Consider the following 14,343-nt stretch of genomic DNA (forward strand, 5'->3'; position numbering starts at 1 on the left):
GAGTACCCCAAAGTTCAATCCTAGTACCCCAAAAATTAATTAATTAAATTTAATTTAAAAAAATAAACTATAAAAAGTGCTGGTGATGTGGCTCAGTGGTTGAGTGCCCCTAGGTTCAATCCCTGGTTTAAAAAAAAAAAGAACAGCTGATTCTATTGCTTACGAATGATCATGAAATTCATGAATCTGCTTGTGTTTCCATCCAGACAGTGGCCCCTGTTCATCACTCCAAGCATGCTGAGAAGACAGGGTGAGCAAATCAAGGAATTGTCCTTATGCTATCCTAAGTTTTTTTTTTTTCATGAAGTAAGGGATAAATTTAAAATCCAAGCCTCTACAGGTGAAATTGTGATAGACTTTGAAATGGATGAAAACACCACAGGTGTTTCATTATTAATTGGATGGAGTCCTCTGCACCTTTATCTTTAAGCAATTTCATAACTCTATAGGTTGTAGAAAACTAATAGCAAGGCAATAACTCTTGTCCACAGACGTGCAAATAAATGTTCAGTGGAAACATTTATTTTCCCTTTTACTCTGTGAAAGAAGCCAATTTTGCAACTGTTAAGCAGATTCACCTCAGCATTCCTGACTGCCTATCCATATAGATGCTTTTTGCATTCTTCCTGAATGAGTTGTAACATTTTATTGTTTCCCTAGTGAATTAACAAATAAAATCTTTGGTGGTGTTCACTATTTGCATGTGAGTCATGACTTTGCTTTGGAAAAAAAACTTAAAATATTGATAATGCACTGCATGTCTTCAAAAAGCTGGATGAAAGGATTTTAAGGGTTTTCACAACAAAGGAATGATAAACATTTGAAGAGATAGATATGCTTAACCTGATTTGGGCATTATTCAATGTATACATGTATAGAAACTTCACATAGTTCTTCATGAATCTGCATAATTATCATGAATTAATTAAAAACAAATAAGAGAAGATACAATATTATTATCTTTCTTAGAGCATTTCCTTTAGAAAACTTGTAATTGTAGGTTCTTTGTCAACTCCTTTTTTATGTAAATCTGCCCAAAGGCTTCTTGCCAATTTTACAACTCAGAAACGATTCATTAAGGACCTGGGAGCCCCATCTGAAATGTCATCACCATGGTAGACAACATTCTTATCTCCCAGTTTCTATGAGAGGGTGTTTCTATGAGAGGGTGGGAGTCTAAGTTCAGCCTGGTGCCTGCCTGAAATTGTAAACCCACTTCCTGTCTTAAGATATGAGTTTATTTTTTCCTTTGGATGAAAGCAATTAACAAACCAGATGGCCCAGGAGGACTCAGTGTACACTGCATATGAGCAGTGGTGTTGTGGAGACCTCTTACCTGAGGACAAGTTCCCCATTTCTCCTGAGAATGTGGACAGAATGGATTGTACTTGGCTATGTACAAGGGCAAGATGTCCATCTTTGCAACCTCTTAGAGGGTTGCCAATAATGAGCATTACAGTCTACTTAATGCTTATTCAATAATTTAACTGTTTTTTTCCATTTACTTTTGTGGAAGATTTTCTGGTTTGGCAGATTTTGTTTTTAATCTTCTGGCCAACATGGCCTGATGTTCCATCACTCCAGAGACTCTGCAAGCTGGGGGAAGACATGGGGGCGGGGGAGGGACTTTCCCCAGGAACAACTCTAGCCACGCTGGCTGGAGTGCAGAGCATAGGCTGATCCCCCAGAGGCTCAGGTCAGTGGTGGTCAAAGCCCTGCTAATATTGTATCTTCTGATCTTATCCTGAGTTCCTTTTAGCCCTCAGGGTGGATCTCAGGCCCTGCCCTGCACCCACACATCCTCCTTCTCTGCACATTCTTTCTTTATCCAAGTTAACACCACTGATAAGGTTAAACGCAGGCTCTTTAGCTGTGTGCCCTGGCATGAAGAATATGTGACCCTGCATGCTTCTCCAGCAGGCGTAGGCTGTTCAAAGTCTCACACTGTCAGGGCTTGATGGATGCCTGCTGTCTCACAGCCCACCCACTCTCCAATCCAGACGCTCTCCACAGGCTGAGACTCCTCCTCAGGCAGAGGTAGCCAGAAGGGAAAATACAAATTAAAATAATAAAAAGTTAAATGATAATCTCATAAAAGTTGAAAGTCTGCAGTGGTCGCCTGAGGCTGGGAAGAGTGAAGTCAAAGAAGGAATGGGAAAAGGTCAGTAAATGGTCCCAAGTCACAGTTAATAGGAGAAATTGCCTTCTCATGCTCTAACCACAGTGCACAAGAGTGCAGATGGTCCAGGTATGCTGGACAGATGGGGGAGTAGGTCCATGTGTGTCTCTTCCCATGCAGCTAAACTTCTGGAATTTTATGGACTGAAAGTTAGCAGAGCGGGCACAGCTGTGAGTGAGTCTGTACCTAAAGTAAAGGAGCAGACACACACACACACCCCAGTAGATACATAAGTGCTCCCAAACTGTCTGGAGCTTAGTGTCCTCATATGTCAAGGAGGATGGGACTGCATATTGATAGGATCTGATGGCCATAGAGTTCTTTGCCCTTGACACTCATCAGGGCTGGTGCTCCATGCACATGGAAATCAGCTCATCCCCAACTGATGCCCTTCCTCTTTCAGGACCCTAGAATAAAGCCTCCACTTTCAGCCTCCTTTGGTGGCAGGGGTGACCCCGTATGGTGACAGTGTTCTCTTTAAGAGACAGATATGTGCACCTCTATTAAACCCTAGCATACAGCTCGTACACAGCCTCCTTGGGCCATGAAGGTATGGGCAGGGGCTACAAACTGGGCCATCCTGGGCCCTGACATAAGGGTATGTCACACATCACCTCAACTCCTAACACAAAGAGAACAAGCTCCATCTGATAGAAGCTGCTGCTGTTGGGAATCTTTATACTTATAGTGGAACCTAATCCTAAACAATACAGAGTGACTTATCCCCATCTTCAGATAGGAAATAGAGGCACTGCATGGCTGAGCAACCTGTCTAGGGTCATACACATCCCAGAGAGGTAAGTTTGAATTTGTCCTGATCTTTGTTTAGATCCCAGAGCACAAGGCAGCTGTGTGGGGCTCCCTCTCTAGGAGCATAAACTAGCTGTACATATCCCATAGATCCTTGCACCTAGAAGTTTCTGTGTCCCCTGCATAACCATGGCCTTCAAATGAAAATGTCTGAATTACACAACCTTTTGACAACACCTACCCAACCTTCGGGCCTCCTCTTCTGAGGCCCTCCCAGAGTAGGCTGTTTTTAGTTCAGAACCACTTGGTATATCCACAGGCTGGGGGCCAAGTAGCACTGTATTAAAGAGCAGATGTTTCTAGGGAGGGCCACTACCCCTGATGATCTCCTCCTCTCCAGGTGGCAGAGTCCTGGAAGCCACAGTCACGACCGCACACCACCCAGAAGTGATAATACGATAGAATTCAGTACATCATTTAGTGCAAAGGTTCTACCATCATGAGTCTGAGGCCACTTCTCCACCTCCTGAATTGTTGTTGGTCTATGGCATGTTGACTTCCATCTTGCAGTTCTGCCCTCAATTTCTTGAAACCCAAAGTCACCAGGCTGAGACAAAATTCAGAATAAAAGATAACATGGAGAGAGAAGCCTGGCCCTTGGTCATCCACCTAAGACTGGACATGAAGGAATGAGGCCTTGATGAACCCTGAGCCTCAAATGGCCATATCCAAGCTTAGGAAGGAAGAGAAAAGACCTGCCTGGTCAGCCCACAGCGTTCTGAGAAATAAGAAACTGTTACTGTTTTGAGCCAGTAAGATTTGGCCCAACTTGTACTGTACCAATAGGTAAGTGGTATATCAACTTAGCCAATATCCTGATGAAGACAAACAGTAGCATTGACAAAGTTTTAAGATTAGTCAGAAACTGAGACACTTTTCTTGATTTTGACCATTGGGGTATAGAACCCTATACCCCAAATACTGTTTAGTGGCACCCCAGGTACCCAGCTCTCTGGCTAGTTACTTTGGGCCATGCCAAAGTAGAGGGCAGGAAGCACTGAGGTTGGAAGAATTCAGCTTAGGTATGTGGGAGGGCAGCCAGAGGCACAGGAACAACTCTTGCCAGATCATCAAGGCTGGCCCTCCAAGATCATCCTTACCTTGCAGTGAACCCCCTCAACCCAGTCTCTGCTACCATGTTGTGTGACAAGAATCCCCTGCTGGGGACTGGCCCCTTGCTCCTATTTAGAAAAAAAAACTTATTTAATAATACTGAATAATCATGGTAAGGAGACTTTATTCAGGACCATTATGATAGGTGTAAGGACCATGGTGATGGGATTTTGCAGTGAGGAGAAACTTTAGAATCAACTCCAAATACAGTGTTGTCATGTGGAATTTATAATCAAGGAGCAGGTGGAATCAGTAGTTTGAAAATGACTAAGAGAAGACAACAGGATAGGGAAATTCAGTGACACTAACCTCCCAGAATTCTTGCCAACGCGGTCAGACATCATGGGGGGAAGGAACAGGATGAAGAATCTGATCAGTTATGGAGACAAGGGCCTCTGGTTAAACTAACTTAGCGGGTTCTTTGCAAAAACTAGAGAAACAGAAGTGTGCCAGAGAGCCTAAGAAAAGGATCAGGGGTGCTTGCTTTGGCAGCATATATACTAAAATTGGAACAATACAGAGATTAGCATGGCCTCTGTGCGAGGATGACATGCAAATTCATGAAGAATTCCATATTTTTATGTATAACTAATTAAAACAAATTTTAAAAACTAAAATAAAAAAAAATGATCAGGGGCCTGACTCTAGTTTGGCCAAGTGGAGAATCTCTGTCTGCAAGGGGTTAGAGGGAGGAGACCTGGCTCTGCCTCTATGGCTTCAGGTCTCAGCCCACAGTCACTTCATCCAGGAAGGATCTCCTGACTCAATGCTGGGCACCATTCCTCCCAGGGCTGGCCTGGATCACCATGACTTCCTGTGAGCACTCTGAAGGTGGCAAACATATTTGTCAGCTCTGTCCTGGCGGAGAGCACACACTCTGCAAATGAATTGTGAAGGAGTGAAGTGACATGAATCTCTAGACTTGTGAAGGTTGAGGAGCTTTTATGTAGATGCTGTGGTCCAGTGAGTTTGTCAGACTCAGCTGTTTATAATTGGGGGTTCCTCACTGGGTAGTAAAGTACATCTTCGTCTAAAAGCCATCAGCATGGCACCTGCCCTGGTAGCCAGAGTCAGTGCACCAAGGGAGCCCCTGCAGTAGGAAAGAGTCTCCTTGTACCTGCTCTCTGTGCTGGGCATGTGCAAGTGTGCAGATGGGGAGAGGGGGTTGCACATGTATATGCATGTGTATGTATGCATGCAGTGTGGGTGATGTAAGGAGACCCCCTCTTGCTGGCCTCTCTTCCACTGCCCATGCATCCCTGTCATCACAATCTGCCCTCACTGTCCCTTTCCTCTGGGATACATGGCACTCTCTCTGCCACCTCAGGCATCTGGAGAAACCTCTGATCTTCCATTTGCCACTTAATCTCAGCCCTCCCCCTCCTGCCTGTGGATCATCCCCCAGGATGCTCTGCTGACATGCAAAGCCACACAGCTCCAAAATAGAACCTTATCTCTGCCGGCAGCACCTCCACCCCCTTCTCCTCAGGACCCCCTGAACTCTCCGCTTCTTCTGCATCTCCACCCCTCCCACATGCCAGAGAAATAGGCTGGACTTCTGAACAAACAGGGGAAACACCCTGAGAGTCCTGTGAACAGTTTGGTCAGAGACACTCATGTCACTGCCTACTGCCACTTGCATGCTTATGACTGGATGTCAGGAATCCATTGCAGCAGCCCCAAAAGAAACAGATGACTGAAGAAACTAAATCAGTAACCAAAATGTTAACCATACATTTCCCAGAAAAGTATGTATGATATGTGGGAGCGAGAGTGTTCTATAGCTTGTGACCATGTTTTAGCAAGTCTGTGCCCTTGGGCTGTGACTTTCACCAGTGCTTCTCAGGCTCTTTTTTCCTCCCATCACTTCCAGGCAAGATAGGAAGGATAGAAGTGCCTAGAGTTGGGAGTTGGGGACACACACACACACACACATACACACATACACACACACACACCGCCAGTTAGGCTCTGGTACAAACTTCCCTTGTGGGCAGATCTTGTTAAGAACAGAATGCTGGGGCTGGGGTTTTTGCTCAGTGGCAGAGCACTTGCCTAGCATGTGTGAGGCAATGGGTTTGATAGAATTCTGTTGTATTCAATTTTTTTCCAATAAGAAAACCCCAAAGAAGCTGGGTGCAGTGGCACATGACTGTGATCCCAGCAGCTTGGGATGCTGAGGCAAGGAGGATCACAAGTCCAAAGCCGGCCTCCAACAACACTGTGAGACCCTGTCTCTAAATAAAATATAAAAAGGAATGGAGATGTGGCTCAGTGGTTAAGTGCTCTAGGTTCAATTCCTGGTAAAACAAAACAAAACAAAAGAAGCCCAAAGAGATATAAAAGAATAGTAAATGGCCTCTAAATGACTGTTATGGTTTGTTTGTCTTTAAAGCCAAAAACCTTTGAAAATTGGCCTTCAGATTTGACAGATTAAAACAAATTCTCAAAAATTCACTTTCTCTAAGATTTCAACTGGCAAGCTTTCCTACTATAAGTTGTGTACTTTCTACCCACATGCTCCCATAAATGTAACTCTGTGTTCAGTTTATCCTCCTCTTCTAGAAGATCACATACCTACTCTAACAGCTGAGTCTTCAGGCTGCTAATGATATTAACTCTCAATATTTCAACAATTATCCTGATTTTTTTCAGAATCTGGCATTCTAGCTGAAGGCAGTCCTTTAAATAGGAGTTTGTCTGTCTCTTCTGCAACTTCTCCATGAAGTACCAATGTGTCCCAATATTTCCAACGAAATTTAAATCTGACACTGAATTTGGTTATGGTCAACTTCACAGCTCTCTTTAGAAGCCAGTTTAAGGATCTTAGTCCTCAGTTGTATCAGTCACTCATTTCATTTGTATGACTTTTTCCTTCCCTGAAGTCCCTATCTGACCTATCAGTTCACCTTGTAGAAGAACTTAGCTCACCCACTGTCAATCAGTTTCCTCCCCTGAGTAATGTTGCTGTCCGGCAGGTATGAACTGGATTTCCTGCTGCAGTTTCCCTGTTTGGATTTCCTGCTGCAGTTTCTGCTGCTCTCAGAGAAGTTTTCCTCACTGAAAGGCCTGAGAGGAATATTTCTTCTTGGGTCTGCTTTAGCCACCTCCTCTTTCTGACTGATGACAGATAGTCCTTTGATAATGACATCTCACTGCTCCTTGAACTATTCACAGACCCAGTAACCATTCTACTTTGGTTTTCAGCATTTTGTTGTGACAATGTGATAGACACTTTCCCAACAGTGGGATGAGAAGTCAAAATTGAGAAGGTGCCTCTTGGAATGCAAAGAGATCTCTGTTGACTTTGCTCTCTCTCACTGTGCACAGTCTGTATTCTTCTGCCATCACTATGGAGACAGGAAATATTCAGACCTAGAACTGTGTGGCTGTAAATCTGGGTAGATTCTGCTCTGTTTTTCTATAATATATTCACATGAATTCAACCTGCTCTTTGGCCTTTGGTCTTTGTTTAGGAGCTCCAACAGCCTCACTGGTTTACTCTCTTCCTCACTGCCATTAACAGAGGACCATATGGGAATCAGGCTTTCAGGCTGAGCACTGGACTTAGTGTTACCCTGCAGACCCTCTTTCTTTACTTGAGAAATATTGCATTTACCTTTTTGCTTGTTAGAGGCATCTAAGTGTCTTGGTTGATTTTTCAGAACTATGCTGTCATTTATTGAGTCTCTACTTTCTGCAGGTAAGATGTCAATATTTACCCTACTGAGTGTGACTAGTGACTCTGCAGTATTGCTCATGTCTGGTTTGCCAGTGTGGCCTTCTAGAACAGCAAGTTATTTCAAGGGACTGATGGCCATGAGTTTCTCCTGGGTTAAATATTTATCTTCATTCATTACATGTGACTTGGAGCCCTCAGCAGAATGTGGTTGGGGATGGATTATTTCATGATTTGATTCTGCCTTTCTAGAAAACCATGGTAACAATAGGTTTGGATTTAGAATAATCATTTTTAATGTTAGTTTGGAGGTTTTTGTCTTTGTAGACTCCAAAATCAAGGAGAATGGGTTTTTTATCTGGGCCATCTCAGGATGTTCCTCATAGAGGGTCTTTCTTCAGAACTTTCCCTCAATGTTCTTATCAGTTTTGCCAGCACTGGGCTATAAACTCTTGACATTGGTGGAAGCTTTCCTTCAATAATCCAATAAAGAATTCATGGGTTTTTTTGCATTGAAATCATGGTTCAGATTCAGAGTGGCCATTACATAAACACAAATCAAGATGTAGGCTCAGACCCTGGGAAACAGATTGCGGATCCCAGCAGGTGAAAGAAGATGTGAGGCACAGTTGAGATAATAGACGTTCTTTATTTGGAAGCTACAGCAACCCCCCAGTCTCTAGCTCCAGCCTCCTGAATCCTTCCATGGATCATCTTTTTTTTTTTTTGCACCGAGATTGAACTCAAGAGCACCCAACCACTGAGCCACATCCCTAGCCCTCCAGGGTCTCACTGAGTTGCTTAGTACCTCATTTTTTTCTGAGGCTGGCTTAGAACTCATGATCCTCCTGCTTCAACCTCCTGAGCCACTGAGATTATAGGCATGTGCCACCACGCCTGGCTCCATGGACAATTTTTTTTTAATATGCAGGCCAGACAAAGAAGACATATTGCCAACAGGTTACATAAGTGGATGAATGCTCACAAGCAAATTTTCATGACCTTGAGGACATACACTGAATCAGGGTGATCATGACTTTGGCTACATACAAAAACTTAGTCTACTGTAAGCCTCAGCAAAGAGTGTAACTATAGCCATCTTGGCTTGCCCAGCAACACAGTATCTCTAAGCCCAAACATCAGACTTACAGGATCTGTTTAAGAATAATTCAAGGCTCATCTAATAGGGTATGCCAATGAGGCTATTTTCCATGTCACAGTTTCTCTAATAGTCAATTCCTAGGTCACTCACTTGAATGATGTTTGTTCCTATCAGAAAGAGATTTTGAGTTGTTTCAGATCTATATAAAGGTTGTGTTTCTTATGTAAATACTGAAAAGTTATGCCAAACTGTACAAACCAGTCTACTATCAGACTATCAGGCAGAAATTTCCCTTTTTGCTCCTGGAGCTCTGGGTACAGATCACCAGCTTCACAGAGGCCATGAACAATGCAGAATAGACCTCTCCTCCCTCCCATGATGCTTTGCAGTTGACAGTGTTGGAGTACTTCAACTGAGACAAGAATTGAGCTTCCTGTTCAACAGCTGGAGGCATTTAAGAGCTTCATTTTTTTTTTTTTAAAGAGAGAGTGAGAGAGGAGAGAGAGAATTTTTTTAATATTTATTTTTTGGTTCTCGGCGGACACAACATCTTTGTTGGTATGTGGTGCTGAGGATCGAACCCGGGCCGCACGCATGCTAGGCGAGCGCGCTACTGCTTGAGCCACATCCCCAGCCCAAGAGCTTCATTTTTTTTGATAACATAAATTCTGATGTCCCACTGGTACTTCATAAGCTTCACCTCCCTGTAGCTTCCCTGCTCACAATCTGCAGGGAGCAGTATGGGCATATTCCCAGCTCAGACCCCATTTGGGATGTGGCAGCAGCATTGGGTAGGTCTGTGGGCCATGGCAGAAGGCCCTGCTCATGCTGGAGAGGCTGCAGGGGGATAGTCTATGGAGGTCTGGCCAGGGCAGGAGAACTGAGACATGACCCACCACATCATTGCTGCCATAGCTGATAGTAAAAATTTTTAAATAAATAAAACTTAGCAAACTTGGGGAGAGGGGAAACACCTGGTTTTCAGAGTTTTCACATTGTGAAATAGAAATATTCAATTTTCAACTAAAAACATCACAAAGCAGACAAAGAAACAGGAGTGTATGATCCATTCCAAGGGAAAAATTAATCAACAGAAACCATACCAGAGAAAGGCCAAATAGGGCTGGGCTCGTGGCTCAGTGGTAGAGTGCTCACCTAGCATGTGCAAGGCCCTGGGTTCAATCCTCAGCACCACATAAAAATCAATAAAATAAAGGTATAAAAAAAGAAAGAAAGAAAAGCCAAATAGGTGACTTGCTAGACAAAGACTTTAAAATAACCATCTTAAAGATACTCAAAATAAAAAGTTTCTTCTCAGCAAAAGAAACAATCTGTGAGGTCAATAGAAAGCCTACATCTTGACAGCAAATCTTTACCCCTCACACAGAAAGAGGACTAATCTCTAGGATATATAAAAAACTCAAAAAGCTAAACACCAAAAAAACCAAATAACCCAATCAATAAATGGGTCAAGGAACTGAACAGACACTTCTCAGAAGATGATGTACAATCAATCAACAAATACATGAAAAAATGTCCATCATCACTAGCAATTAGAGAAATGAAAATCAAAATTACTCTAAGATTTCATCTCATTCCAGTCAGAATGGCAGCTATTATGAAGACAAACAACAATAAGTGTTGGTGAGGATGTGGGGGAAAAGGTACACTCATACACTGCTGTAGGACTGCAAATTGGTGCAGCCAATATGGAAAGCAGTATGGAGATTTCTTGGAAAATTGGGAATGAACCACCATTTGACCTAGCTATCCCTTTCTTTGGTCTCTACCCAAAGGACTTAAAAATAGAATACTACAGGGACACAGCCACATCAAAGTTTGTACCAGCACAATTCACAATAGCTAAACTGTGGAACCAACCTAGATGCCCTTCAATAGATGAATGGATAAGAAAAAAATGTGGCATATATACACAATGGAATATTACTCAGCAATAAAAGAGAATAAAATCACGGCATTTGCAGGTAAATGGATGGAGTTAGAGAAGATAATGCTAAGTGAAGTTAGCTAATCCCCAAAAACCAAATGCTGAATGTTTTCTTTGATATAAGGTGAGTGATTCATAGTGGGATAGGGATAGGGAGCATGGGAGGAATAGACAAACTCTAGATAGGGTAGAGGGGTTGGAGGGGAAAGGAGGGAGCATGGGGTTATTAATGATGGTGAAATGTGATGATCATTATTATCCAAAGTACAGGTATGAAGGCATGAATTGGTATGAATATACTATGTATATAACCAGAGATATGAAAATTTGTGTTCTATATGTGTAATAAGAATTGTAATATATTCTGTTGTCATATATTTTTAAAAAGATACCAGAAGAGATAAGTGAAGATATGGACAGTCAAGAAAATGATGTATGCACAAATGGGAATATCAGTAGAGAGATAGAAAACGTTTTATTGTTGTTTAGGTAGTAAAAAAAGAAATTCTGGCTGGGCACGGTGGCACATGCCTATAATTCTAGTGGCTCAGGAGACTAAAGGAGAAGGATCCAGAGTTCAAAGCCAACCTCAGCAACTTAGCAAGGCCCTAAGAAATTCAGCCCTTTCTCTAAATAAAATATTTTAAAAAGATCTGGGGATGGGACTCAGTAATTAAGCATGACTCTTGGTTCAATCCCAGTACCAAAAAACAAATAATAATAACAATAATAGTAATAGGATGAAGGGAAGGAAGGGGAAATGGGATTAGGAAAGACAGCTAAATGAATTAAATATAACTTTCCTATGTTCATATACATTACCAGTGAACTCCACATTCTGTACAACCTAAAGAATGGAATCCTAATTAGAATTAATTAGTTATAGTCCATGTCTGTATATGTCAAAATACACTCTACTGTCATGTATATCTAAAAAGAACAAACAAAAAATTAGAAAAATAATTCTGGAGCTGAAAAGTACAATAACAAAATGAAATAGTCATTAAGAAATTCAAGGACAAATTTCAGCAAACTTGAAGATTAGATAATCTAAATTATCAAATATGAAGAACAGAGAGAATAAATGTGTTGCAGAAAAGTGAACAGAGATTAAGGGACCTATGGAACACCATCAAGCAGACCAATATATCTATGATGGGAATTCCAGAAAAAAAGAGTTCAAGAGATGAAGGGATTATTTGAAGAAATGATGGCTAAAAATTTCTCAGTTTGATAAATGATATGACTATAAATATCCAAAAAAAACTAAGAAACAAAACAAACCTCCAAGTATGCTAACCCAATACCCATGCTGAGGAAAAAAATGATACAAGTCATGCCACAGTATTCATAGTGGATTGGTTACACACCACCAACAGACATCAAAATTAGTAGATGCCCAAGTCCTTTAAGGTGGCTCTCTGTATCCACAGATGCAGAACCCATGGACACAGAGGGTCAACTATATAACAAGCTGCTAAAAGCCAAAGACAAGAAGAGTATCTCTAAAAAATATTTTTAAAATTTTAATCACACAATAATTGTACATATTTATGGAGTATTGTGTGACATCAATTTATGTATACAATGTATGATCAGGGCACCTTAAGCATTTACCATTTCTTTGTGTTAGAAACATTCAAAATTCTATTAACTATTTTGAAACATATAATTTAACTTATAATTTGAAACATATAACATAATTAACATATAATTTGAAACATATAACCATTATCATCCATAGTTATCCTCCTGTGCTATAAAACTTTAGAACTTATACCTCTGTACCTATAAACTGTTCAAGGAGACAATCTTGAAGGCAGCAGGAGAGAAGTGACCCATCAAATATAAGGAATACTCAAAAAGATAATCAGATTTCTCACCAGAAATCTTGGAAAGGAATGCTAGGGGGAGTCCTGCAAGTTGAAAAGAAAGTAACTCAAAACCAAGAATAAATAAATAAATAAAGACCTCTGGTAAAGGTGAACAGGGGTAATTATAAAAGCTAGTATTGCTGTAACTTTGGTTCCACTAAGTGGTTACTAAGTCTACCAAGTGGGATTTTCTTCTGAAATGCAAAAATGATCTGACATAACAAAATTTAAAAATGTAATAGATCGCCTGAATGAAAAGGGGCAGGGGGAACCACATGATCAGCTCAATTTATGCAGAGAAAAGTATTTGGCAAAATTTAACATCTTATCATGACAAAACAAAAACTTCAGAAAACAAGGAATATATGGAAACTATCTCAAATAATAAAATCCATATATGAAGAATTCACAACTAACATCACACTCAATGCTGACTTTTGAAATTTTTTCCTTTAAGATCACTTTCACCACTACCGTTTAATTTAGGTATGGGAAATTCCAACCAGAAACAAGAAAACAGAAAAGGCAAGAAACAGAAAAGGTATCCAAATTGCAAAGGAAGAAGTAAAACTATGTATGTTTGCCCAGTACATGTACAATGTTACAAGTGAAGCCTCAGTACAGTACAATGTTACCAGCAGTCAGGCTGCCTTTGTATGAATCCCAGTTGCTGCTAACTGGGTGACCCCTAATTTGCCTGTTTCTTCATTTGTAAAATGGAAGGACAGTTTATGCTTCAAAGGGTGGATTAAAATGTCAAGTACTTAGAACAGTGGTAAATCTATTACGGAGCTTCCTGGAAACCCTCCACCCTGCAGAAGTACTGGGACTTGAATGCAGGGACTCTCAATTACTGAGCTACGTCCCTTTCCCTTTTCATCTTAATTTGTGACCGGGCTAAAATTACCCAGGTTAGCCTTGAACCTAGTCTCAGGGTTCCAGCAGCTGTGATTACAGGTGTGCACTATCACGCTGGTCCACTACAGGAGGATAGTGTGTTCATATCAACTTCTGTCGGAGACTCACAGCAAAGGTGGGAGAGGGAGGAAAACTGTACAGGGAAGAACCGATGGGTTCAGTTAGAAATTCTACGAATCAGTGGGTAGAAAGAGTTCGAATACTGGGGTGTGGAGAACATCGGAGGGTGGGGAATATGAGATGGCCGCTGTGGAGCACTTGACAGCAGCCCGCCGGGGTCGGATGCAGAGGGCTGCAGGACTGGAGGGCAGAAAGGGACTGGCCGCTGGCGCCTCCTTCCTTCTGCCAGGATCCTCTCACTTGCGGCCGCTTGCGATCCCTTGCGCTCAGGTGAGCCACTCTGCAGGGACAGCGAGGACCCCAGGAGACTTTGGGAGACCCTCCAGGCAATTTCGCGGGGCAGGGCTTCAGGGAGAGGCCTGACAGTCAATGAGACCCAAAACGACCGAGTACCTCTCACCGCGCGCCCAACCACCCAGCTCCCAGCGTGCACGCATGCGTACGGGACCCGCTGCGCCTTTCCCCGCCCCTCGTTGCCAAGGGAACCTGGGACTCGGCTAAGCGCTTCCTTAGCTTGAGCTTCCCCGGCTAAGGGCGCGCGGGGATCGGCGGGATTCGGCGCAAGATGACGGACGGAGCTGAGCGGCAACGATTGGCAAG

At 42.2% G+C, this 14,343-nt stretch overlaps 1 non-coding gene and 1 pseudogene across 1 annotated transcript; one reads left to right on the forward strand and one right to left on the reverse strand.

Annotated features, from left to right (window-relative positions):
• The first annotated feature begins 4,578 nt into the window (after positions 1-4,578).
• On the forward strand, positions 4,579-4,682 carry LOC120892175 (U6 spliceosomal RNA). The gene has a single exon (XR_005736828.1). It is a non-coding gene; the product is annotated as a U6 spliceosomal RNA (small nuclear RNA).
• A 1,883-nt stretch (positions 4,683-6,565) lies between these two features.
• On the reverse strand, positions 6,566-10,253 carry LOC144368561 (serine/threonine-protein kinase Nek4 pseudogene; annotated as a pseudogene).
• Positions 10,254-14,343: the final 4,090 nt, after the last annotated feature.

The sequence above is a fragment of the Ictidomys tridecemlineatus genome, chromosome 2, assembly GCF_052094955.1.
Source record: "Ictidomys tridecemlineatus isolate mIctTri1 chromosome 2, mIctTri1.hap1, whole genome shotgun sequence".
NCBI lineage: Eukaryota > Metazoa > Chordata > Mammalia > Rodentia > Sciuridae > Ictidomys > Ictidomys tridecemlineatus.